Source organism: Staurois parvus, unplaced genomic scaffold (genome assembly GCF_062004578.1).
Source record: "Staurois parvus isolate SC_StPar_1 unplaced genomic scaffold, SC_StPar_1.0 ptg003432l, whole genome shotgun sequence".
Taxonomy (NCBI): domain Eukaryota; kingdom Metazoa; phylum Chordata; class Amphibia; order Anura; family Ranidae; genus Staurois; species Staurois parvus.
The window spans coordinates 61,838-83,474 of record NW_028321228.1 but is presented as its reverse complement, the minus strand read 5'-3'; the positions used below and the strand labels follow the sequence as shown (position 1 = coordinate 83,474).

The 21,637-nt window shown below is 51.7% G+C and overlaps 1 long non-coding RNA gene across 1 annotated transcript; it reads left to right on the top strand.

The window, feature by feature from the left end:
• The first annotated feature begins 892 nt into the window (after positions 1 to 892).
• Positions 893 to 18,713, top strand: LOC149428181 (uncharacterized). The gene is made up of 4 exons (XR_016310848.1): positions 893 to 1,088; positions 11,471 to 11,587; positions 12,825 to 12,888; positions 18,545 to 18,713. It is a non-coding gene; the product is annotated as an uncharacterized LOC149428181 (long non-coding RNA).
• The last annotated feature ends 2,924 nt before the right edge of the window (positions 18,714 to 21,637 follow it).

Here is a 21,637-nt window from a genome sequence, read left to right as displayed (position 1 = left end):
TTAAAGGGGCAGTCATTTTTCACTGCTTAAAGTAAAAAAAAAAACATTCCTTTAAATATCATGCCTGGGGGGGGTCCCCTTAAATCCCTTCCAAAGTTGCACATCTGTACACTGTATTGAACCTGCTGCAGCACGACTGACCGCGTAGGGGCCCCCCCTCCCGCTTAATCCTTACCAGACCCTTAGATCTGGTAGGAAGGATAGGAGGGGCCCCACAGTTTACATTTATTTTTAACATGCATGGGGTTCCCCCTAACAGCCATACCAGGCCAGATAGGATTTGAAGGGGAACCTCACCTCCCACAAATGGGGGAAAACAGTGTAGGGTCCCCCCTAAATTCCTTTCAGACCCTTGATCCAAGCACAGACCTGGCAGGCCAGTAAAGGGGGGGGGGACTAATGAGTGCCCCCCTCCCTGCGTCTTACCAGGCCACGTACCCTCAGCGTTGGGACAGTGTCCCCCATACCAATGTAGACAAGGACCTCTTCCCCACAAGCCTGGCCTGGTGATTGTGGCCCCCTGCTGGTCACTCTTGGCTGAGGCTGTATGTATTCAGCCCGGGGTCTCTGCCCCCTCCAGACCGCTATGTTCCAGACCTCACTAGAATCCAAGAGAACGTAGGCGAACCTGCAGCTACAGAACCCAGAACAACCAGCAAGAACCAAACCCGGATCCACCGATCCCACTGAGAAATGGATCTACAACTATAGCGCCCACCTAGGCGGGAGCCCCGTATAGAAATACCAGGAATAATACATTCATAGAAAACAATGAAATACTAAAAAACAAGACAATGTGAAGGTAGAATAGGGAAAGATGTTGGCTCATCTGTGGGCTTGGATCCCGCAGCCGGCCAGTCCCAGGAAGAGGGGAGGGGGAGGGGAACAGGGGTAAATAAGAAGTGCAATCAGCACGGTGAAGCAGACGGAGGGCGGGGGTCCCACATTGTACAACGTCTTTGCTGTAGTGAGGATCGGGCTGCGGGTCGGTTATGAGGACTCTGCTGATCTTGGGGGGTCTCGTTGTCGTTGGGCTGCTGGTGACCCCATCTAACGGTGAGCGGAGGGTGTCCCAGGATGGAGGAGAGGTGAGTTCCCGGGAGGGATTGTACGGTGTGAGGGCTCTACACATCCAGGAACATTCCGTCCATCAGAAGACCTTCTATAGCAGTGGTTCTCAACCTTTCTAGCGCTGCGACCCCTTAATACAGTTCCTCATGTTGTGGTGACCCCCAACCATAAAATTATTTTCGTTGCTACTTCATAACTGTAATTTTGCAGTGGGAGGAATAGTGCCCCATCATTGGTGTCAGTGGGAGGAATAGTGCCCCATCATTGGTGTCAGTGGGAGGAATAGTGCCCCATCATAGGTGTCAGTGGGAGGAATAGTGCCCCATCATTGGTATCAGTGGGAGGAATAGTGCCCCATCATTGGTGTCAGTGGGAGGAATAGTGCCCCATCATTGGTGTCAGTGGGAGGAATAGTGCCCCATCATTGGTGTCATTGGGAGGAATAGTGCCCCATCATTGGTATCAGTGGGAGGAATAGTGCCCCGTCATTGGTGTCAGTGGGAGGAATAGTGCCCCGTCATTGGTGTCAGTGGGAGGAATAGTGCCCCGTCATTGGTGTCAGTGGGAGGAATAGTGCCCCGTCATTGGTGTCAGTGGGAGGAATAGTGCCCCGTCATTGGTGTCAGTGGGAGGAATAGTGTCCCATCATTGGTGTCAGTGGGAGGAATAGTGCCCCATCATTGGTGTCATTGGGAGGAATAGTGCCACGTCATTGGTGTCAGTGGGGGGAATAGTGCCCCATCATTGGTGTCAGTGGGGGGAATAGTGCCCCATCATTGGTGTCAGTGGGGGGAATAGTGCCCCATCATTGGTGTCAGTGGGAGGAATAGTGCCCCGTCATTGGTGTCAGTGGGAGGAATAGTGCCCCATCATTGGTGTCATTGGGAGGAATAGTGCCCCATCATTGGTGTCAGTGGGAGGAATAGTGCCCCGTCATTGGTGTCAGTGGGAGGAATAGTGCCCCGTCATTGGTGTCAGTGGGAGGAATAGTGCCCCGTCATTGGTGTCAGTGGGAGGAATAGTGCCCCGTCATTGGTGTCAGTGGGAGGAATAGTGCCCCATCATTGGTGTCAGTGGGAGGAATAGTGTCCCATCATTGGTGTCAGTGGGAGGAATAGTGCCCCATCATTGGTGTCATTGGGAGGAATAGTGCCACGTCATTGGTGTCAGTGGGGGGAATAGTGCCCCATCATTGGTGTCAGTGGGGGGAATAGTGCCCCATCATTGGTGTCAGTGGGAGGAATAGTGCCCCATCATTGCTGTCATTGGGAGGAATAGTGCCACGTCATTGGTGTCAGTGGGGGGAATAGTGCCCCATCATTGGTGTCAGTGGGGGGAATAGTGCCCCATCATTGGTGTCAGTGGGGGGAATAGTGCCCCATCATTGGTGTCATTGGGAGGAATAGTGCCCCATCATTGGTGTCAGTGGGAGGAATAGTGCCCCATCATTGGTGTCAGTGGGAGGAATAGTGCCCCGTCATTGGTGTCAGTGGGAGGAATAGTGCCCCGTCATTGGTGTCAGTGGGGGGAATAGTGCCCCATCATTGGTGTCAGTGGGAGGAATAGTGCCCCGTCATTGGTGTCAGTGGGAGGAATAGTGCCCCGTCATTGGTGTCAGTGGGAGGAATAGTGCCCCATCATTGGTGTCAGTGGAAGGAATAGTGTCCCATCATTGGTGTCAGTGGGAGGAATAGTGCCCCATCATTGGTGTCATTGGGAGGAATAGTGCCACGTCATTGGTGTCAGTGGGGGGAATAGTGCCCCATCATTGGTGTCAGTGGGGGGAATAGTGCCCCATCATTGGTGTCAGTGGGAGGAATAGTGCCCCGTCATTGGTGTCAGTGGGAGGAATAGTGCCCCATCATTGGTGTCAGTGGGAGGAATAGTGTCCCATCATTGGTGTCAGTGGGAGGAATAGTGCCCCATCATTGGTGTCATTGGGAGGAATAGTGCCACGTCATTGGTGTCAGTGGGGGGAATAGTGCCCCTTCATTGGTGTCAGTGGGGGGAATAGTGCCCCATCATTGGTGTCAGTGGGAGGAATAGTGCCACGTCATTGGTGTCAGTGGGGGGAATAGTGCCCCATCATTGGTGTCAGTGGGGGGAATAGTGCCCCATCATTGGTGTCAGTGGGGGGAATAGTGCCCCATCATTGGTGTCATTGGGAGGAATAGTGCCCCATCATTGGTGTCAGTGGGAGGAATAGTGCCCCATCATTGGTGTCAGTGGGAGGAATAGTGCCCCGTCATTGGTGTCAGTGGGAGGAATAGTGTCCCATCATTGGTGTCAGTGGGAGGAATAGTGCCCCATCATTGGTGTCAGTGGGAGGAATAGTGCCCCATCATTGGTGTCAGTGGGAGGAATAGTGCCCCGTCATTGGTGTCAGTGGGAGGAATAGTGCCCCGTCATTGGTGTCAGTGGGAGGAATAGTGCCCCGTCATTGGTGTCAGTGGGAGGAATAGTGCCCCCTTCATTGGTGTCAGTGGGAGGAATCGTGCCCCGTCATTGGTGTCAGTGGGAGGAATCGTGCCCCGTCATTGGTGTCAGTGGGAGGAATAGTGCCCCGTCATCGGTGTCAGTGGGAGGAATAGTGCCCCATCATTGGTATCAGTGGGAGGAATAGTGCCCCATCATTGGTGTCAGTGGGAGGAATAGTGCCCCATCATCGGTGTCAGTGGGAGGAATAGTGCCTCATCATCGGTATCAGTGGGAGGAATAGTGCCCCATCATAGGTGTCAGTGGGAGCAGGAATAGTGCCCCATCATTGGTGTCAGTGGGGGGAGGAATAGTGCCCCATCATTGGTGTCAGTGGGGGGAATAGTGCCCCATCATAGGTGTCAGTGGGAGGAATAGTGCCCCGTCATTGGTATCAGTGGGAGGAATAGTGCCCCGTCATTGGTGTCAGTGGGAGGAATAGTGCCTCGTCATCGGTATCAGTGGGAGGAATAGTGCCTCATCATTGGTGTCAGTGGGAGGAATAGTGCCTCGTCATCGGTATCAGTGGGAGGAATAGTGCCCCGTCATTGGTGTCAGTGTGAGGAATAGTGCCCCTTCATCGGTGTCAGTGGGAGGAATAGTGCCTCATCATTGGTGTCAGTGGGAGGAATAGTGCCTCATCATTGGTGTCAGTGGGAGGAATAGTGCCCCATCATCGGTGTCAGTGGGAGGAATAGTGCCTCATCATTGGTGTCAGTGGGAGGAATAGTGCCCCATCATTGCTGTCAGTGGGAGGAATAGTGCCCCATCATAGGTGTCAGTGGGGGGAATAGTGCCCCATCATTGGTGTCAGTGGGGGGAATAGTGCCCCATCATAGGTGTCAGTGGGGGGAATAGTGCCCCATCATAGGTGTCAGTGGGAGGAATAGTGCCCCATCATTGGTATCAGTGGGAGGAATAGTGCCCCGTCATTGGTGTCAGTGGGAGGAATAGTGCCACGTCATTGGTGTCAGTGGGGGGAATAGTGCCCCGTCATTGGTGTCAGTGGGAGGAATAGTGCCCCCTTCATTGGTGTCAGTGGGAGGAATCGTGCCCCGTCATTGGTGTCAGTGGGAGGAATCGTGCCCCGTCATTGGTGTCAGTGGGAGGAATAGTGCCCCGTCATCGGTGTCAGTGGGAGGAATAGTGCTCCATCATCGGTGTCAGTGGGAGGAATAGTGCCCCATCATCGGTGTCAGTGGGAGGAATAGTGCCTCATCATTGGTGTCAGTGGGAGGAATAGTGCCCCATCATTGCTGTCAGTGGGAGGAATAGTGCCCCATCATTGGTGTCAGTGGGAGGAGGAATAGTGCCCCATCATAGGTGTCAGTGGGGGGAATAGTGCCCCATCATTGGTGTCAGTGGGGGGAATAGTGCCCCATCATAGGTGTCAGTGGGAGGAATAGTGCCCCATCATTGGTGTCAGTGGGAGGAATAGTGCCCCATCATTGGTGTCAGTGGGAGGAATAGTGCCCCATCATTGGTGTCAGTGGGGGGAGGAATAGTGCCCCATCATAGGTGTCAGTGGGGGGAATAGTGCCCCATCATTGGTGTCAGTGGGGGGAATAGTGCCCCATCATAGGTGTCAGTGGGGGGAATAGTGCCCCATCATAGGTGTCAGTGGGAGGAATAGTGCCCCATCATTGGTATCAGTGGGAGGAATAGTGCCCTATCATTGGTGTCAGTGGGAGGAATAGTGCCCCGTCATTGGTGTCAGTGGGAGGAATAGTGCCCCGTCATTGGTGTCAGTGGGAGGAATAGTGCCCCGTCATTGGTGTCAGTGGGAGGAATAGTGCCCCGTCATTGGTGTCAGTGGGGGGAATAGTGCCCCATCATTGGTGTCAGTGGGAGGAATAGTGCCCCGTCATTGGTGTCAGTGGGAGGAATAGTGCCCCGTCATTGGTGTCAGTGGGAGGAATAGTGCCCCCTTCATTGGTGTCAGTGGGAGGAATCGTGCCCCGTCATTGGTGTCAGTGGGAGGAATAGTGCCCCATCATTGGTGTCAGTGGGAGGAATAGTGCCCCATCATAGGTGTCAGTGGGAGCAGGAATAGTGCCCCATCATTGGTGTCAGTGGGGGGAGGAATAGTGCCCCATCATTGGTGTCAGTAAGGGGAATAGTGCCCCATCATAGGTGTCAGTGGGAGGAATAGTGCCCCGTCATTGGTATCAGTGGGAGGAATAGTGCCCCGTCATTGGTGTCAGTGGGAGGAATAGTGCCCCGTCATTGGTATCAGTGGGAGGAATAGTGCCCCGTCATTGGTGTCAGTGGGAGGAATAGTGCCTCGTCATCGGTATCAGTGTGAGGAATAGTGCCCCTTCATCGGTATCAGTGGGAGGAATAGTGCCTCATCATTGGTGTCAGTGGGAGGAATAGTGCCCCATCATCAGTGTCAGTGGGAGGAATAGTGCCTCATCATTGGTGTCAGTGGGAGGAATAGTGCCCCATCATTGCTGTCAGTGGGAGGAATAGTGCCCCATCATTGGTGTCAGTGGGAGGAGGAATAGTGCCCCATCATAGGTGTCAGTGGGGGGAATAGTGCCCCATCATTGGTGTCAGTGGGGGGAATAGTGCCCCATCATAGGTGTCAGTGGGAGGAATAGTGCCCCATCATTGGTGTCAGTGGGAGGAATAGTGCCCCATCATTGGTGTCAGTGGGAGGAATAGTGCCCCATCATTGGTGTCAGTGGGGGGAGGAATAGTGCCCCATCATAGGTGTCAGTGGGGGGAATAGTGCCCCATCATTGGTGTCAGTGGGGGGAATAGTGCCCCATCATAGGTGTCAGTGGGGGGAATAGTGCCCCATCATAGGTGTCAGTGGGGGGAGGAATAGTGCCCCATCCTTGGTGTCAGTGGGGGGAGGAATAGTGCCCCATCCTTGGTGTCAGTGGGGGGAGGAATAGTGCCCCATCCTTGGTGTCAGTGGGGGGAGGAATTGTGCCCCATCGTTGGTGTCAGTGGGGGGAGGAATCGTGCCCCATCCTTGGTGTCAGTGGGGGAGGAATAGTGCCCCATCGTTGGTGTCATTTGGGGGAGGAATAGTGCCCCATCGTTGGTGTCAGTGGGAGGAATAGTGTCCCATCGTTGGTGTCAGTGGGAGGAATAGTGCCCCATCATTGGTATTAGTGACACCAATGATGGGGCACTATTCCCACTGACACCAATGATACTTACCTTGCAGACCCCTGCTCCAGCCTGGGCTCGCTCGCTCCCTCCCTCTCCCATGGTACCGACACTTACCTGTCAGATGTCTTCCTTCTCCGGCCGCTCTCCTCCTCTTCACTCGCTCGATCTTCACGGTGCCGCTCGGCTCCTCCTCTCCAAGCTCCACCTCCTCGCCGGTGATTGGCCGCCTGTGTGCCTCTCCTGAGCTACAGTGCCGGCGGCCAATCACAGGCGAGGATTGATCTCGAGGTGTGTCCAGATGACAGGGGCGGCATGTCATCCCGCCCACACCTGGAGACGGCGGTGGCGGCGGCGGGGGCGAGGAGCGGTGTCTCGGTTCCTAAGACCATCGGAAATATGTGTTTTCCGATGGTCTTAGGCGACCCCTGTGGAAGCGTCGTTCGACCCCCAGGTTGAGAACCGCTGTTCTATAGACACAGCTGTCCAACCAGACATGTCCATACACATCAATTCCTACATATCACCGAGCAATGTCTGCAGACGTATACCGAGGACGATGTATGGATACGTATCCGTCCCGTATATATACGATGTCTGCAGACGTATACCGAGGACGATGTATGGATACGTATCTGTCCCGTATATATACCATGTCTGCAGACGTATACCGAGGACGGTGTATGGATACGTATCCGTCCCGTATATATAATAACAATGTTGTATTTCTTATGATCATCAGCTCCATCTAGTGGCCAAAATGGGTTATTTTCCAGATTGAGGCATTTCAGGAAATACAACATTATGGCCACTAGAGGGAGCTGACGTGTGATATTGTTCTCTAGCAGATCCTCTTATGTGTATTCATTTCCTGTCTCTTGTGGGTGTCATCCGGCTTCTCCTGACGTATGAAGCTGATTTTTGTTGCTGTTAAAATCCATCCACGCTAATAGAATGTGTCCCGTGTGTCTGGACTGCGGCGTCATGTACCCCTCCCCTCCCCCCCATACAGTATATTCAGTTCTACACGTCCGGTGCTGAATGTCTGATTCCCGGGACAGCACTCAGGCCACAGCGGGTGACCCGCACTCCAGCCCCTCCATTCAGTAAATATCTTGGATTATTTTCAGTGAAGGCAAGGTGTTCTGTGATTGGAGGCGGGGAGATTGTGATGTTCTTTCCAACCCTTCTCCAATCACAGGGTGCCTTACATTCGTTGAACGTAACACAAGTTGCTTAGTGAATGGAGGGACTGGAGTGCCAGGGACCCGCTGTGGTCAGCAGAGTACTCTCACCAGAAGCAGAATGCTCAGTACCGGACCGGACAATGGGATGGACCCAGAAGCTTTAGGTGTTTGGACCTCCCCCACCCCACCCGGGGTAATATTTTCATGAAGTTGGGGGAAGTTGCCTTTGCCATACAGATTGATTGTAACATTTCTTCCAGTGGAGGGATTCAACGATGTTGGGAGATTGAAGGGTTAATTGTGAATGGAAGGGGGAGGGGCTTTTTTGTATATAAAGTTGCCCAGATGACAGCATGTTTGTATTAAGACCATGACAACCACAAGCACCGCCCCCGAGGAAGTGGTATTGTGATGCAATGCGTTGAGTACGGACGCTTTGTGATGCCATCATGGGAATGTCGGTAAACCACGCCCCCAATGTCCGGAGGTCAGGTGTATGTCTGGTATCTATGGTTACAGCAGATTCTGATTGTTCCAATCGTATTGTATCATTTGTGATGTAGTTGGATGGATTGGATACTTCTATGTATATTTAGATGGAGAACGATGGGAGCGGCGGGCTATTCCCCTCCAGCTGAGCACCAAAACCTACAGATCAGCAATGAGCGGGATCTACCAAGGCTGGAGCAGCTATGCAGAGCAACCAATCAGCTTCTAGCTTCAGATTGTTCAGTTAAGCTTTGAAAATGAAAGATAGAAGCTGATTGGTTGCCGTGCACAGCTGCCCTAGTCTTTGTAGATTCCCGTCATTGTGTCCATTGGAGGCGCGTTCTTGGGCCAGACTGGAGGTGGGGTTTTGACATGCTGGCCATTACTCCTTATGACCCCTCCCCCTGCCATCCATGCGTGTGCGGTGATCACCGTGCCGCAAATTGATGGAAATATCATTCTGTTCAAGGTAATGATAGATATACACCATATTGCCCCAAGTATTGGGGCCCGGCCTTTCCACACACATGACCTGTAATGGCCCCCCAGTCTTAGTCCGTAGGGTTCAATATTGAGTTGGCCCCGCCCTTTCCACGCACATGACCTGTAATGGCCCCCCAGTCTTAGTCCGTAGGGTTCAATATTGAGTTGGCCCCGCCCTTTCCACGCACATGACCTGTAATGGCCCCCCAGTCTTAGTCCGTAGGGTTCAATATTGAGTTGGCCCCGCCCTTTCCACGCACATGACCTTTAATGGCCCCCCAGTCTTAGTCCGTAGGGTTCAATATTGAGTTGGCCCCGCCCTTTCCACGCACATGACCTTTAATGGCCCCCCAGTCTTAGTCCGTAGGGTTCAATATTGAGTTGGCCCCGCCATTTCCACACACATGACCTTTAATGGCCCCCCAGTCTTAGTCCGTAGGGTTCAATATTGAGTTGGCCCCGCCCTTTCCACACACATGACCTGTAATGGCCCCCCCAGTCTTAGTCCGTAGGGTTCAATATTGAGTTGGCCCCGCCCTTTCCACGCACATGACCTTTAATGGCCCCCCAGTCTTAGTCCGTAGGGTTCAATATTGAGTTGGCCCCGCCCTTTCCACGCACATGAACTTTAATGGCCCCCCAGTCTTAGTCCGTAGGGTTCAATATTGAGTTGGCCCCGCCCTTTCCACACACATGACCTTTAATGGCCCCCCAGTCTTAGTCCGTAGGGCTCAATATTGAGTTGGCCCCGCCCTTTGCAGCTATAACAGCTTCAACTCTTCTGGGAAGGCCCCCCACAAGGTTAGGAGGGTGTCTATGGGAAGGTTGGACCATTCTTCCAGAAGCACATTTGTCAGGTCAGGCACTGATGTCGGGGGAGGGGGCCTGGCTCGCAGTCTCCGCTCTAATTCATCCCAAAGGTGTTCTATGGGGTTGAGGACAGGACTCTGTGCAGGACAGTCAAGTTCCTCCACCCCAAAACTGGCTCCTCCATGTCTTTATGGACCTTGCTTTGTGCACTGGGGGGCAGTCATGTTGGAACAGGAAGGGGCCATCCCCAAACTCCTCCCACAAAGTTGGGAGTATGAAATTGTCCAAAATGTCGCCTTAAGAGTTCCCTTCACTAGAACTAGGTGGCCAAGCCCAACCCCTGAAGAACAACCCTCCACCATAATCCCTCCTCCACCAAACTTTAAACGTGGCACATGCAGTCAGGCAAGTACCGTTCTCCTGGCCACCACCAAACCCAGACATGTCCATCTGTTGGCCAGAGAAGCGTGATTGGTCCCTCCAGAGAACATGTCTCCCCTGCTCTAGAGTCCAGTGGCGGCATGCTTTACACCACAGCATCTGACGCTTTGCATTGCACTTGGTGATGGAAGGCTTGGATGCAGCTGCTCGGCCATGGAAACCCATTCCATGAAGCTCTCTACACACTGTTGTTGGGCTCATCTGAAGGCCACACCAAGTTTGGAGGTCTTTAGCTATTGACTCTGCAGACAGTTGGTGACTTCTGCGCACTGTGCACTTCAGCATGCGCTGACCCCGCCCTGTCATGTGACGTGGCCTACCACTTGGTGGCTGAGTGGCTGTTGTTCCCAGTGGCTTCCACTTTGTTATAATCCCACTAACAGTTGAGCGTGGAATATTTAGTAGCCAGGAAATGTCACGGATGGACTTACTGCCCAGGTGGCCACCTATCACGGGACCACGCTTGGAGTCACTGAGCTCCTGAGAGCGACCCATTCTTTCACCAATGTTTGTAGAAGCCGTCTGCATGCCTAGGGGCTTGATTGTATACACCTGTGTCCATGGAGGGGGATTAGAGCACCTGAATCACATGATATGGAGGGGATTGGAGCACCTGAATTACATGATATGGAGGGGATTGGAGCACCTGAATTACATGATATGGAGGGGATTGGAACACCTGAGTCACATGATATGGAGGGGATTGGAACACCTGAATCACATGATTGGGAGGGGATTGGAACACCTGAATCACATGATATGGAGGGGATTGGAACACCTGAATCACATGATATGGAGGGGATTGGAACACCTGAATCACATGAGATGGAGGGGATTGGAACACCTGAATCACATGATATAGAGGGGAGTGGAACACCTGAATCACATGATATGGAGGGGATTGGAACACCTGAATCACATGATACGGAGGGGATTGGAACACCTGAATCACATGATTGGGAGGGGATTGGAACACCTGAATCACATGATTGGGAGGGGATTGGAACACCTGAATCACATGATTGGAGGGGATTGGAGCACCTGAATCACATGATTGGGAGGGGATTGGAACACCTGAATCACATGATATGGAGGGGATTGGAACACCTGAATCACATGATATGGAGGGGATTGGAACACCTGAATCACATGATTGGGAGGGGATTGGAATGCCTGAATCACATGATATGGAGGGGATTGGAACACCTGAATCACATGATATGGAGGGCGGGGCCAATACTTTTGAAAAGTGTATATCTATGGAGGGGGAGGGGTTGGAGGACACGCTCTGTTATTTTCCTTTAAAAGTGATGATTCTCATTGTAGAAGAATAGCCGGTCCCGTCCTTTCCATATCTCCGCTGAATTATAAATCTTTGTTTGATTCTGTAGAAGAAGTCGATGGACTCCAGAGATCTGATGGCCCCAGCAGGACCCACTGAGAGCCGCATAAGGGAAACCCGGGATAATCTCCCGTGCTGCCGATGGCCAATAAGGAAACCTTGCAGGGTACGGTATTGGAGATGACACTTTGGGGTTTATTTATAAAAGAATCTCCAGAACTATCCCATGATCCCATGGACTGGTGATGGTGATGATGATCCCATAGACTGGTGATGGTGATGATCCCATAGACTGGTGATGGTGATGATGATCCCATAGACTGGTGATGGTGATGATAATCCCATAGACTGGTGATGGTGATGATCCCATAGACTGGTGATGATGATGATCCCATAGACTGGTGATGGTGATGATGATCCCATAGACTGGTGATGATGATGATAATCCCATGGACTGGTGATGATGATCCCATGGAGTGGTGATGATGATGATCCCATGGACTGGTGATGATGATCCCATGGACTGGTGATGATGATCCCATGGAGTGGTGATGATGATGATCCCATGGACTGGTGATGATGATCCCATGGACTGGTGATGATGATCCCATGGAGTGGTGATGATGGTTGGTAGTGATGAGTCCTTGGTGGGAACACAGGTTCACACAGAACATTACTTGTCCAGGCCTTCATCTGAACGCCCAATCTTTTCCCACTTTGGCGGGACCCGGCTGTCATGTATTCCGCCATCACTGTACTGTATATGGCAGCTTCCTTCCTGTCAATGCTGGTGAAGGGAGCAGCAGAAGCTGGCAGGGTCAGGTACAGTGCCTGTCGGATGGGCTCTGTACACAGTGTCCGAGGATGGCTCCATTCACACACATGAACGGGTGAACTGGCCCCCAGAGGGCTGTCTCTGAGGTCATGTGTCTACACGGCACTCCAGAAACAGACATCCACCACTCCGCCCATTTATTCATACTGTGGGGGCAGTAAGGGGGTAAAAACTACGACCAGAAGAAACCCCCCCGATTCTGCCCCATTCTCACAACCAACTCGCCCAGAACGAATGTACATGAGACTTTGCTGGACGAATAGCTGTACATCTTCTATAAATAGAGGCGTCATGTCTCCTGTCTGTGGGGTCATCTGCCGCCATCTTCTGACACGCCGGTCACTGTACTAATCCCACTCTTCTCTTCTCTTCCCTCCTCTCCTCTCCTCTCTTCTCTTCTCTTCTCTCCTCTCCTCTCTTCTCTTCTCTTCTCTTCTCTTCTCTCCTCTCTTCTCTCCTCTCCTCTCTTCTCTTCTCTTCTCTTCCCATCCCTTCTCTTCTCTTCTGGTCTCATCTCGTCTCTTCTCTCCTCTCTTCCCTCCTCTCCTCTCCTCTTCTCTCTCCGCAGAAATGTGCGGGTGCAGGATCATTTGACTTGCCACCTGACCAATTGTATCGCCACTGATGGACAGGTAATCCGGGTTCTATGTGTGATATTCCCGGGGATGGGAGGGGGGGCATCCAGAAATTCTGCCCCTCCCCCTCGGAGTGATATTTCATTGTCTAGTAGAATGATCCCTTCATACATCCCTACCTACTACTTACTGTACAACCCAGGGCTGGGGGGAGGGGAGGGGCTGTATCCCCGGTCAGGAGATTCCCCTTCACTTCCTGTCCCGCGGTCACAACAGGAAGTCCGAGGATCCAGGGAACATGCGGGGGGCCTGAGGGCACCAAGCTGTGCAGAGACGGGGCCACACCGTACATTTCACTAACATTGATGGCTGATACAAACATCATCAGAGTCCCCCTATATATGTCCCCCTTACATCAGAGCCTCCATCAGAGTCCCCCTATATATGTCCCCCTTACATCAGAGCCTCCATCAGAGTCCCCCTATATATGTCCCTCTTACATCAGAGTCCTCTCCTGGGTTCCCACGTTGGATTAGGCCGCCCATTCATTGGTGGTGAAAGCGTGAAAACCCAGGCGGGGCCCAATGCTGGAGAAATCTGCTGCTGTGTTGTGATGAGCAATCAGGGCCGGGACAAGGGGGGGGGGGCAGAAGGGGGAGGTGCCCCGGGCACAGGGAGGCAAGGGGGCTGAGAATGGACGCAGAGTGGTACCCCCATTCTATGACATGTATGTACAGCGGGGGAGGGGGGCTGAGAATGGACGCAGAGTGGTACCCCCATTCTATGACATGTATGTACAGCGGGGGAGGGGGGCTGAGAATGGACGCAGAGTGGTACCCCCATTCTATGACATGTATGTACAGCGGGGGAGGGGGGCTGAGAATGGACGCAGAGTGGTACCCCCATTCTATGACATGTATGTACAGCGGGGGAGGGGGGCAGAGAATGGACGCAGAGTGGTACCCACATTCTATGACATGTATGTACAGCGGGGGAGGGGGGCAGAGAATGGACGCAGAGTGGTACCCACATTCTATGACATGTATGTACAGCGGGGGAGGGGGGCTGAGAATGGACACAGAGTGGTACCCCCATTCTATGACATGTATGTACAGTGGGGGAGGGGGCAGAGAATGGACGCAGAGTGGTACCCCCATTCTATGACATGTATGCACAGTGGGGGAGGGGGGCTGAGAATGGACGCAGAGTGGTACCCCCATTCTATGACATGTATGTACAGCGGGGGAGGGGGGCTGAGAATGGACGCAGAGTGGTACCCCCATTCTATGACATGTATGCACAGTGGGGGAGGGGGCAGAGAATGGACGCAGAGTGGTACCCACATTCTATGACATGTATGTACAGCGGGGGAGGGGGGCTGAGAATGGACGCAGAGTGGTACCCCCATTCTATGACATGTATGCACAGTGGGGGAGGGGGCAGAGAATGGACGCAGAGTGGTACCCACATTCTATGACATGTATGGACAGTGGGGGAGGGGGCAGAGAATGGACGCAGAGTGGTACCCACATTCTATGACATGTATGGACAGTGGGGGAGGGGGTCAGAGAATGGACGCAGAGTGGTACCCCCATTCTATGACATGTATGTACAGTGGGGGAGGGGGGCGCAGTTCTGGATCCTCGCCCTGGGAGCTGGACAACCCCGGGAACAATGGCGGGGGCGTGGCGCACTGTAGGCGCACATTCATGGCAATACACCACAATGGACAATGGATGGCGCCACCCAGCAGCTGTCTGAGAGCTTTTCTGGTGTCTTCGTCGGGGAGGATTTTACAGGTAAAAACAGAAATCAAATCGCTGAGAAAACTTCCAGGACGATGGTGGGGGGGGAGGGGCCGGAAGGGGCCGGTGACAGGTGTAGCAAACTTGCTCATCAGAGTTGGACGCGGAGTTCCCCTTTTTTATTAGAAGTATTCCTCAATCCTTTATTCCCTACCCCCTCCCTTCCTGAGAGGCACAGGGACAGATGGTGGGCTGGTTATGGGTCAACCGCAGGTTAAGGCAAAAGAAGTTCAAAACATTTTTTAACGAGTTGCAGACTTTGGGCGTGCTACACAGGCCCCAGGAAATGTCATCATTGTACACAGGACATGTGTAGCACATCCAGTCTCTCTGTCCTGCCGCTGGGACCCCTCTCCCAGTGTATTGTACACAGAACATGTGTAGCACATCCAGTCTCTCTGCCCTGCCACAGGGACCCCTCTACCAGTATACTGTACACAGGACATGTGTAGCACATCCAGTCTCTCTGTCCTGCCTCTGGGACCTCTCTCCCAGTGTATTGTACACAGGACATGTGTAGCACATCCAGTCTCTCTGTCCTGCCGCTGGGACCCCTCTCCCAGTGTATTGTACACAGGACATGTGTAGCACATCCAGTCTCTCTGTCCTGCTGCTGGGACCCCTCTCCCAGTGTATTGTACACAGGACATGTGTAACACATCCAGTCTCTCTGCCCTGCCACAGGGACCCCTCTACCAGTATACTGTACACAGGACATGTGTAGCACATCCAGTCTCTCTGTCCTGCTGCAGGGACCCCTCTCCCAGTATACTGTACACAGGACATGTGTAGTATATCCAATCTCTGTCCTGCAGCAGGGACCCTTCTACCAGTATATACTGTACACAGGACATGTGTAGCACATCCAGTCTCTCTGAATAAGACCCCACATCTCTCCTCTATGCTGGAAAGCATCAGATTTAAAAAAAAAAAAAGTTGATCTAGTGCTTTCCAAAAAAAAATGGCCTTGTTTACACCAGTCTGGAAATGGAAGTGACGTCATGACGTTGCTCTGGTCCTCCTAGGTCATAGAGATGAGCCCATTTTTCCTTTGATCATCTCTATGACCAGCCACCGCAACACCGATGTGCCAGCTAAGCCCAAGAACCACTGGAAAGCAGTAGAAGGAAAGGGGGCGACCCCTCCCGTCACTTCTGTTAGTGATCCAGCGGCTATTCAGCGGCTCGGATCACTTTTAGGAGAAAGAGCAGCGGCTGCTGAAAAGTCTAATTGCAGGAATGTGGCATCCAGCTGCAGCCATAGACCCCGGAACTCCACTACTATATCCTGACGTACATTTCCAGGTAGGCGGTCGGCAGGTACCCCTGTATACTCAGAGAAGGCGTGGCCAGCCGGTCTGACTCTGTGCTTATAAACAACACAGCACCAGACTGAGAATATACAAAGATACAATGTTACCTATTGTTACTTTTGTATCTTTCTGTTCATTCATCTGCAGATCAATGGGCTGAACTTAGATCTGTAAAGGATGTCAGTAAAAGCAACCGGACAAGTTTGTTTCCTTTTTTTTTTACAAAAACTGTTCCTGTGTTTATCCCTTATTAACCCTTAGTGACCCCAATCAGCCCGAATTAACTCCTTCGTCTCCTTCTCTCCTCAGCTATTGTTTTCCGGATGAGTTTTTTTCCCCGTAAACCAGTAAACGTAACAAAACGCGCTGTTTCTGTGTTTGATGGGTGTCCGTTTACAAACAAACAGCGTTGCTGCATGAAAAGTGCGCATTTATTTCCGGGATTTCTTCTGTTTATAATGACCCTAAAATGACGATTCTGCTACAAAGCATCGCAAAGTGATTGACAGATGAAGGAAAGGGTTCCGGGTTTTATTTCTTCAACTTTGCGCTTTTTTAAATGTGAAACTTGTAAATATATAAAAAGACGTTTAAATATTATTAGTTAGTAGGATAGAGATGAACAAAAAAAGAGAGAAGAATCATCTGCAGATGAATAAACAGAAAGATACAAAATGAAACAATGTTACTTTGTACCTTTCTGTATTGGTGATAATTAGTGGCAGGCTGATTTTTTTTGACTGGTTCAGCTGTCAGAACGTTCTGTGTACTGGGCAGTGTCGCCAGGGCCGGATCTAGGGGGGTGCTGGGGTCGGCTGTGCCCCCGAGATTTTAGCTGTGCCCCTCCCAAGTCTCCGAGAGCTCCTTATCCACTGATCCATGAGCCAGTCTGATGCAGAGAGCTGATGTAAGGGGGCACTCTGATGGGGACATCTGATGTAAGGGGGCACTCTGATGGGGATGCTGATGTAAGGGGGCACTCTGATGGGGACACCTGATGTAAGGGGGCACTCTGATGGGGATGCTGATGTAAGGGGGGCACTCTGATGGGGACACCTGATGTAAAGGGACACAATGATGGGGACACCTGATGTAAGGGGGGCACTCTGATTGGGATCCTGATGTAAGGGGGCACTCTGATGGGACACCTGATGTAAGGGGGCACTCTGATGGGGATATATGATGGAAGGGAGAATCTTATTGGAAACCTGATGCGCAGAGGGACTCTAATGGGGACATAGAAGGGGAGCTCTGATGGGGACCTGGATGTAGGGTGGGCTTGGATGGAGACCCAGATGTGAAGGGGGGCTCCTAAGATGGACTTTGATGTTAGGGGGGACCCTGATGAGGACATCTGATGTAAGGGGGACTCTGATGGGGACACCTGATGTAAGAGGGATCTCTGATGGAGACACCTGATGAACGGGGGCACTCTAAAGGGGACACCGGATGTAAGGGAACACTTTGATGGGGACACGTGATGTAAGGGGGATCTCTGATGGGGACATCTGAAGTAGATATCTGATGTAAGGGGGCACTCTGATGACACCTGATGTAAGGGGGCACTCTGATGGGGACACCTGATGTAAGGAGCACTCTGATGGGGACACCTGATGTAAGGGGGCACTCTGATGAGGACCTGGAAGTAAAGGTGGTTCTGATGGAGACATGGATGTGAAGGGGGGCTCCTAAGATGTACTCTAATGTAGACTGTGCTAGAGGAAATCTCGATCAGGACATTGATGTAACGGGGCACTCTGATGGGGACACTTGATGTAAGGGGGGACTCTAATGGGGACCTAGAAGTAAGGGGAGCTCTGATGGGGACCTGGATGTAGGGTGGGCTTGGATGGAGACCCAGATGTGAAGCAGGGCTCCTAAGATGGACTCTGCTGTAGACTGTGATGTTAGGAGGGACCTCAATGGGGACACCTGCCAGAAGAGGACCCCATCAAAGAGGCACTTTAATGGAAACACCTGATGTAAGAGGGCACTCTGATGGGGACATCTGATGTAAGGGGAATCTTTGATGGGGACACCTGATGCAAGAGGGCACTCTGATGGGGACACCTGATGTAAGGGGGATTTCTGCTGGGGACACCTGATGTAAGAGGGCGCTCTGATGGGGACATCTGATGTAAGGGGGACTTTGATGGAACGTTTTTTTTTTTACTGCACCCCCAGATCAGATAGGGTAGATCCGGCCCTGAATGCCGCTGTGATTAGTCAGAGCTGAATTGCTGAGTACTGGGATGGGGGGGTTCCTGGCCTCAGGGCAGAAGGACTGGACGTGCTACACATTCCCTGTGTACAATGATGACATATTTGTGGACGTGTGTAGCACGCCCAGAGTCTGCAGCTGGTTAAACAACAATACATGCGTTACCTTGTTATCTTCAGTAATGACGACCTCATCGCCGAATGAACAGGTTCATATCAGAAACGTACAAATCGCTCCGATCCCTGGAGGGTGAGAGGGGGAGGGGTTAAATATAATTGTGTAGGAGGAAGGGGGAGGAGCCAGGTGCAAAATGACTTCTATTGGTTGGAAGGTCCGCTATAAATAACCTCTTTCTTCTTCTTCCTTCCCTTCCAGGCATTTAAGCCGTGACTCCGCCCTCTCCAAGCCGCTTTGATCCTCTTATCGCTCTTCATAGGTCTGCACAGCTCTTCAGGGACCGACATCCGGAAACGACGCGCTGACTTGTATCGCTTTACTAACATTTCTTTTTTTGCCCAATAAAAATGTGTGATTGGTGAGCAGAGCGCGGCATTGGTTGTGTCTTCTATCTGCCCGGAGTTCAGGAGGTTATTGGGCAGGAAGGTGAAATGTTTCCATGCTGATGGTACAAAGAGAAGGAAATGATAGCACGGGGGACACCATGGAAGGAAGGTGACAGATCCTCACATGGGGGGAGGGGCATCTCCCAATATGGTGCAGGGACTATATGTAAGATGCATAAACCAAACATAAACTATCATAAACCAGTAATATTCATTACAAATCCATATTAAAACCAGAGAAACATTTCCCAGAGACGGCTTTGATGGATTTCCTCTCCAGTTGGTACAGACATGTTGGCGAGGTCCTCTATGCATGTTCTTCTACATGTTTCTCCTCGTGGCTCCTTCAGGAAGAACGCATACAGGATACCAACTAAAATACAATAATAGGTGTGAGATATAAAATACTGTTCACTATGGTAAGTACATCATATGCAAAGGTGAGAACCCCGCCCACAACCAGACCTCCACTCCACAAATGGTCCACCACAGAGAGGGGTCACCGAGATGGAAGGAACCTCACCAAAGAGCCGGCCAGGAGTGTGGGATAACCCGGGGACCACCGCATAGGAGGAAAATCAGCAAGAAGAATCCTAGAAATATGAGTTCTATTCATTTTTAGTTTAGTTTTCTATAAGGGTGCAAATAAAACGTCATATTCCCCCCTTATATGTTCCACACTTACAAAGATCATCAGATTACACAGATGCACTGGGGGAGCCAGAATGTCACAGAGAGGAACAACCCCAATCTATACAAATGTATAAAAAATATATATACACCATACTGCCCCAAGTATCAGGCCGCCGGCCTTTCCACACACATGACCTTCAATGGCCCCCCGGTCTTAGTCCGTAGGGTTCAATATTAGGCCACAGGCCTCTCCACACACGTAGACTTTAATGGCCTCCCAGTCTTAATCCATAGGGTTCAATATTGAGTTGGCCCCGCCCTTTCCACACACATGACCTTTAATGGCCCCCCAGTCTCAGTCCGTAGGGTTCACTATTGAGTTGGCCCCGCCCTTTCCACACACATGACCTGTAATGGCCCCCCAGTCTTACTCCGTAGAGTTCAATATTGAGTTGGCCCCGCCCTTTCCACGGACATGACCTTTAATGGCCCCCCAGTCTTAGTCCGTAGAGTTCAATATTGAGTTGGCTCCACCCTTTCCACGCACATGACCTTTAATGGCCTCCCAGTCTTAGTCCGTAGGGTTCAATATTGAGTTGGCCCCGCCCTTTCCACGCACATGACCTTTAATGGCCTCCCAGTCTTAGTCCGTAGGGTTCGATATTGAGTTGGCCCCGCCCTTTCCACACACATGACCTTTAATGGCCCCCCAGTCTTAGTCCGTAGGGTTCAATATGGAGTTGGCCCCGCCCTTTGCAGCTATAACAGCTTCAAATCTTCTGGGAAGGCCGTCCACAAGGTTTAGGAGGGTGTCTATGGGAAGGTTGGACCATTCTTCCAGAAGCACATTTGTCAGGTCAGGCACTGATGTCGGGGGAGGAGGCCTGGCTCGCAGTCTGCACTCTAATTCATCCCAAAGGTGTTCTATGGGGTTGAGGTCAGGACTCTGTGCAGGACAGTCAAGTTCCTCCACCCCAAACTGGCTCCTCCATGTCTTTATGGACCTTGCTTTGTGCACTGGGGGGCAGTCATGTTGGAACAGGAAGGGGCCATCCCCAAACTCCTCCCACAAAGTTGGGAGCATGAAATTGTCCAAAATGTCAGCTTAAGAGTTCCCTTCACTGGAAGATCAGGAGTTTCCACCCCCGAATCAGAAGTCTCTGCCCCGGATCAGAAGTCTCCGCACCCGGATAAGAAGTCTCCACCCCCTGGATCAAAACTCTTCACTCCCGGATCAGAAGTCTCCGCCCCCAGATCAGAAGTCCCCGCCCCCAGATCAAAAGTTTCCGCCCCCTGGAATGTCCAGCCTTGGTACAGGCACACAAGGGGACAGACACAGGGTACCATGGCCACTAAAGGGTAATTTCCCACATCTGTGGATTTTTACATTGCAATTAGTGTCAGTCAGGGGCGGACTGACCATTTGGGAACTCGGGCCCGGGATCAGTAGGGGGCCCCATGAGATGCCCCTGGTACCTTTCATAGGCTTTTTTGGGTGTGGTTTGAGTGTGGGTGAGGACACAGGGACCCCATGATCCCCTATTGCCCGGGGGGGCCCATGACTGGTCAGTCCGCCCCTGGTGTCAGTGTATAAATAGTCAGTGAGTTTTTTCGCTCTCACATGGATGCACTGAGCAGGCTAGATACTGAGCCATGGGGAGCAGAGAACTGTCAAAAGACCTGCGTAACAAGGTAATGGGACTTTATAAAGATGGAAAAGGATATAAAAAGATGTCCAAAGCCTTGAATAGGCCAGTCAGTTCAATCACTTACTAGGAAGTAGAAAATTCGGGGATCTCTTGATACCAAGCCAAGGTCAGGTAGACCAAGAAAGATGGCGGCTACAACTGACAGAAGAATTGTTTGGGATACAAAGAAAAGCCCCCCACAGGTGACCTCAGGAGGTATACAGGCTGCTCTGGAAAAAGACGGTGTGGGTGTTTCAAGGAGCACAATATTATTATTATTATACAGGATTTATGGCGCCAACAGTCTGCGCAGCGCTGTACAATATAAGGGGGGCGGTACAATTACAATACATTTCAGTCCAGAAAGAATAGGAGGGCCCGGCCCGTGGAGCTTACAATTTAAAGGAAGGGGGAGTATGGGACGGGGGACAACAAGACGACACTTGAACAAAAATGAGCTGCATGGTTGAGTTGCCAGAAAGACGCCTTTACTGTTCCAATGCTGCAATAAAGCCCGGCTTCACCATGCCCGGCAACACCTTGACACTCCTCGCACCTTCTGGCACAGTGTAATCTGGAGTGAC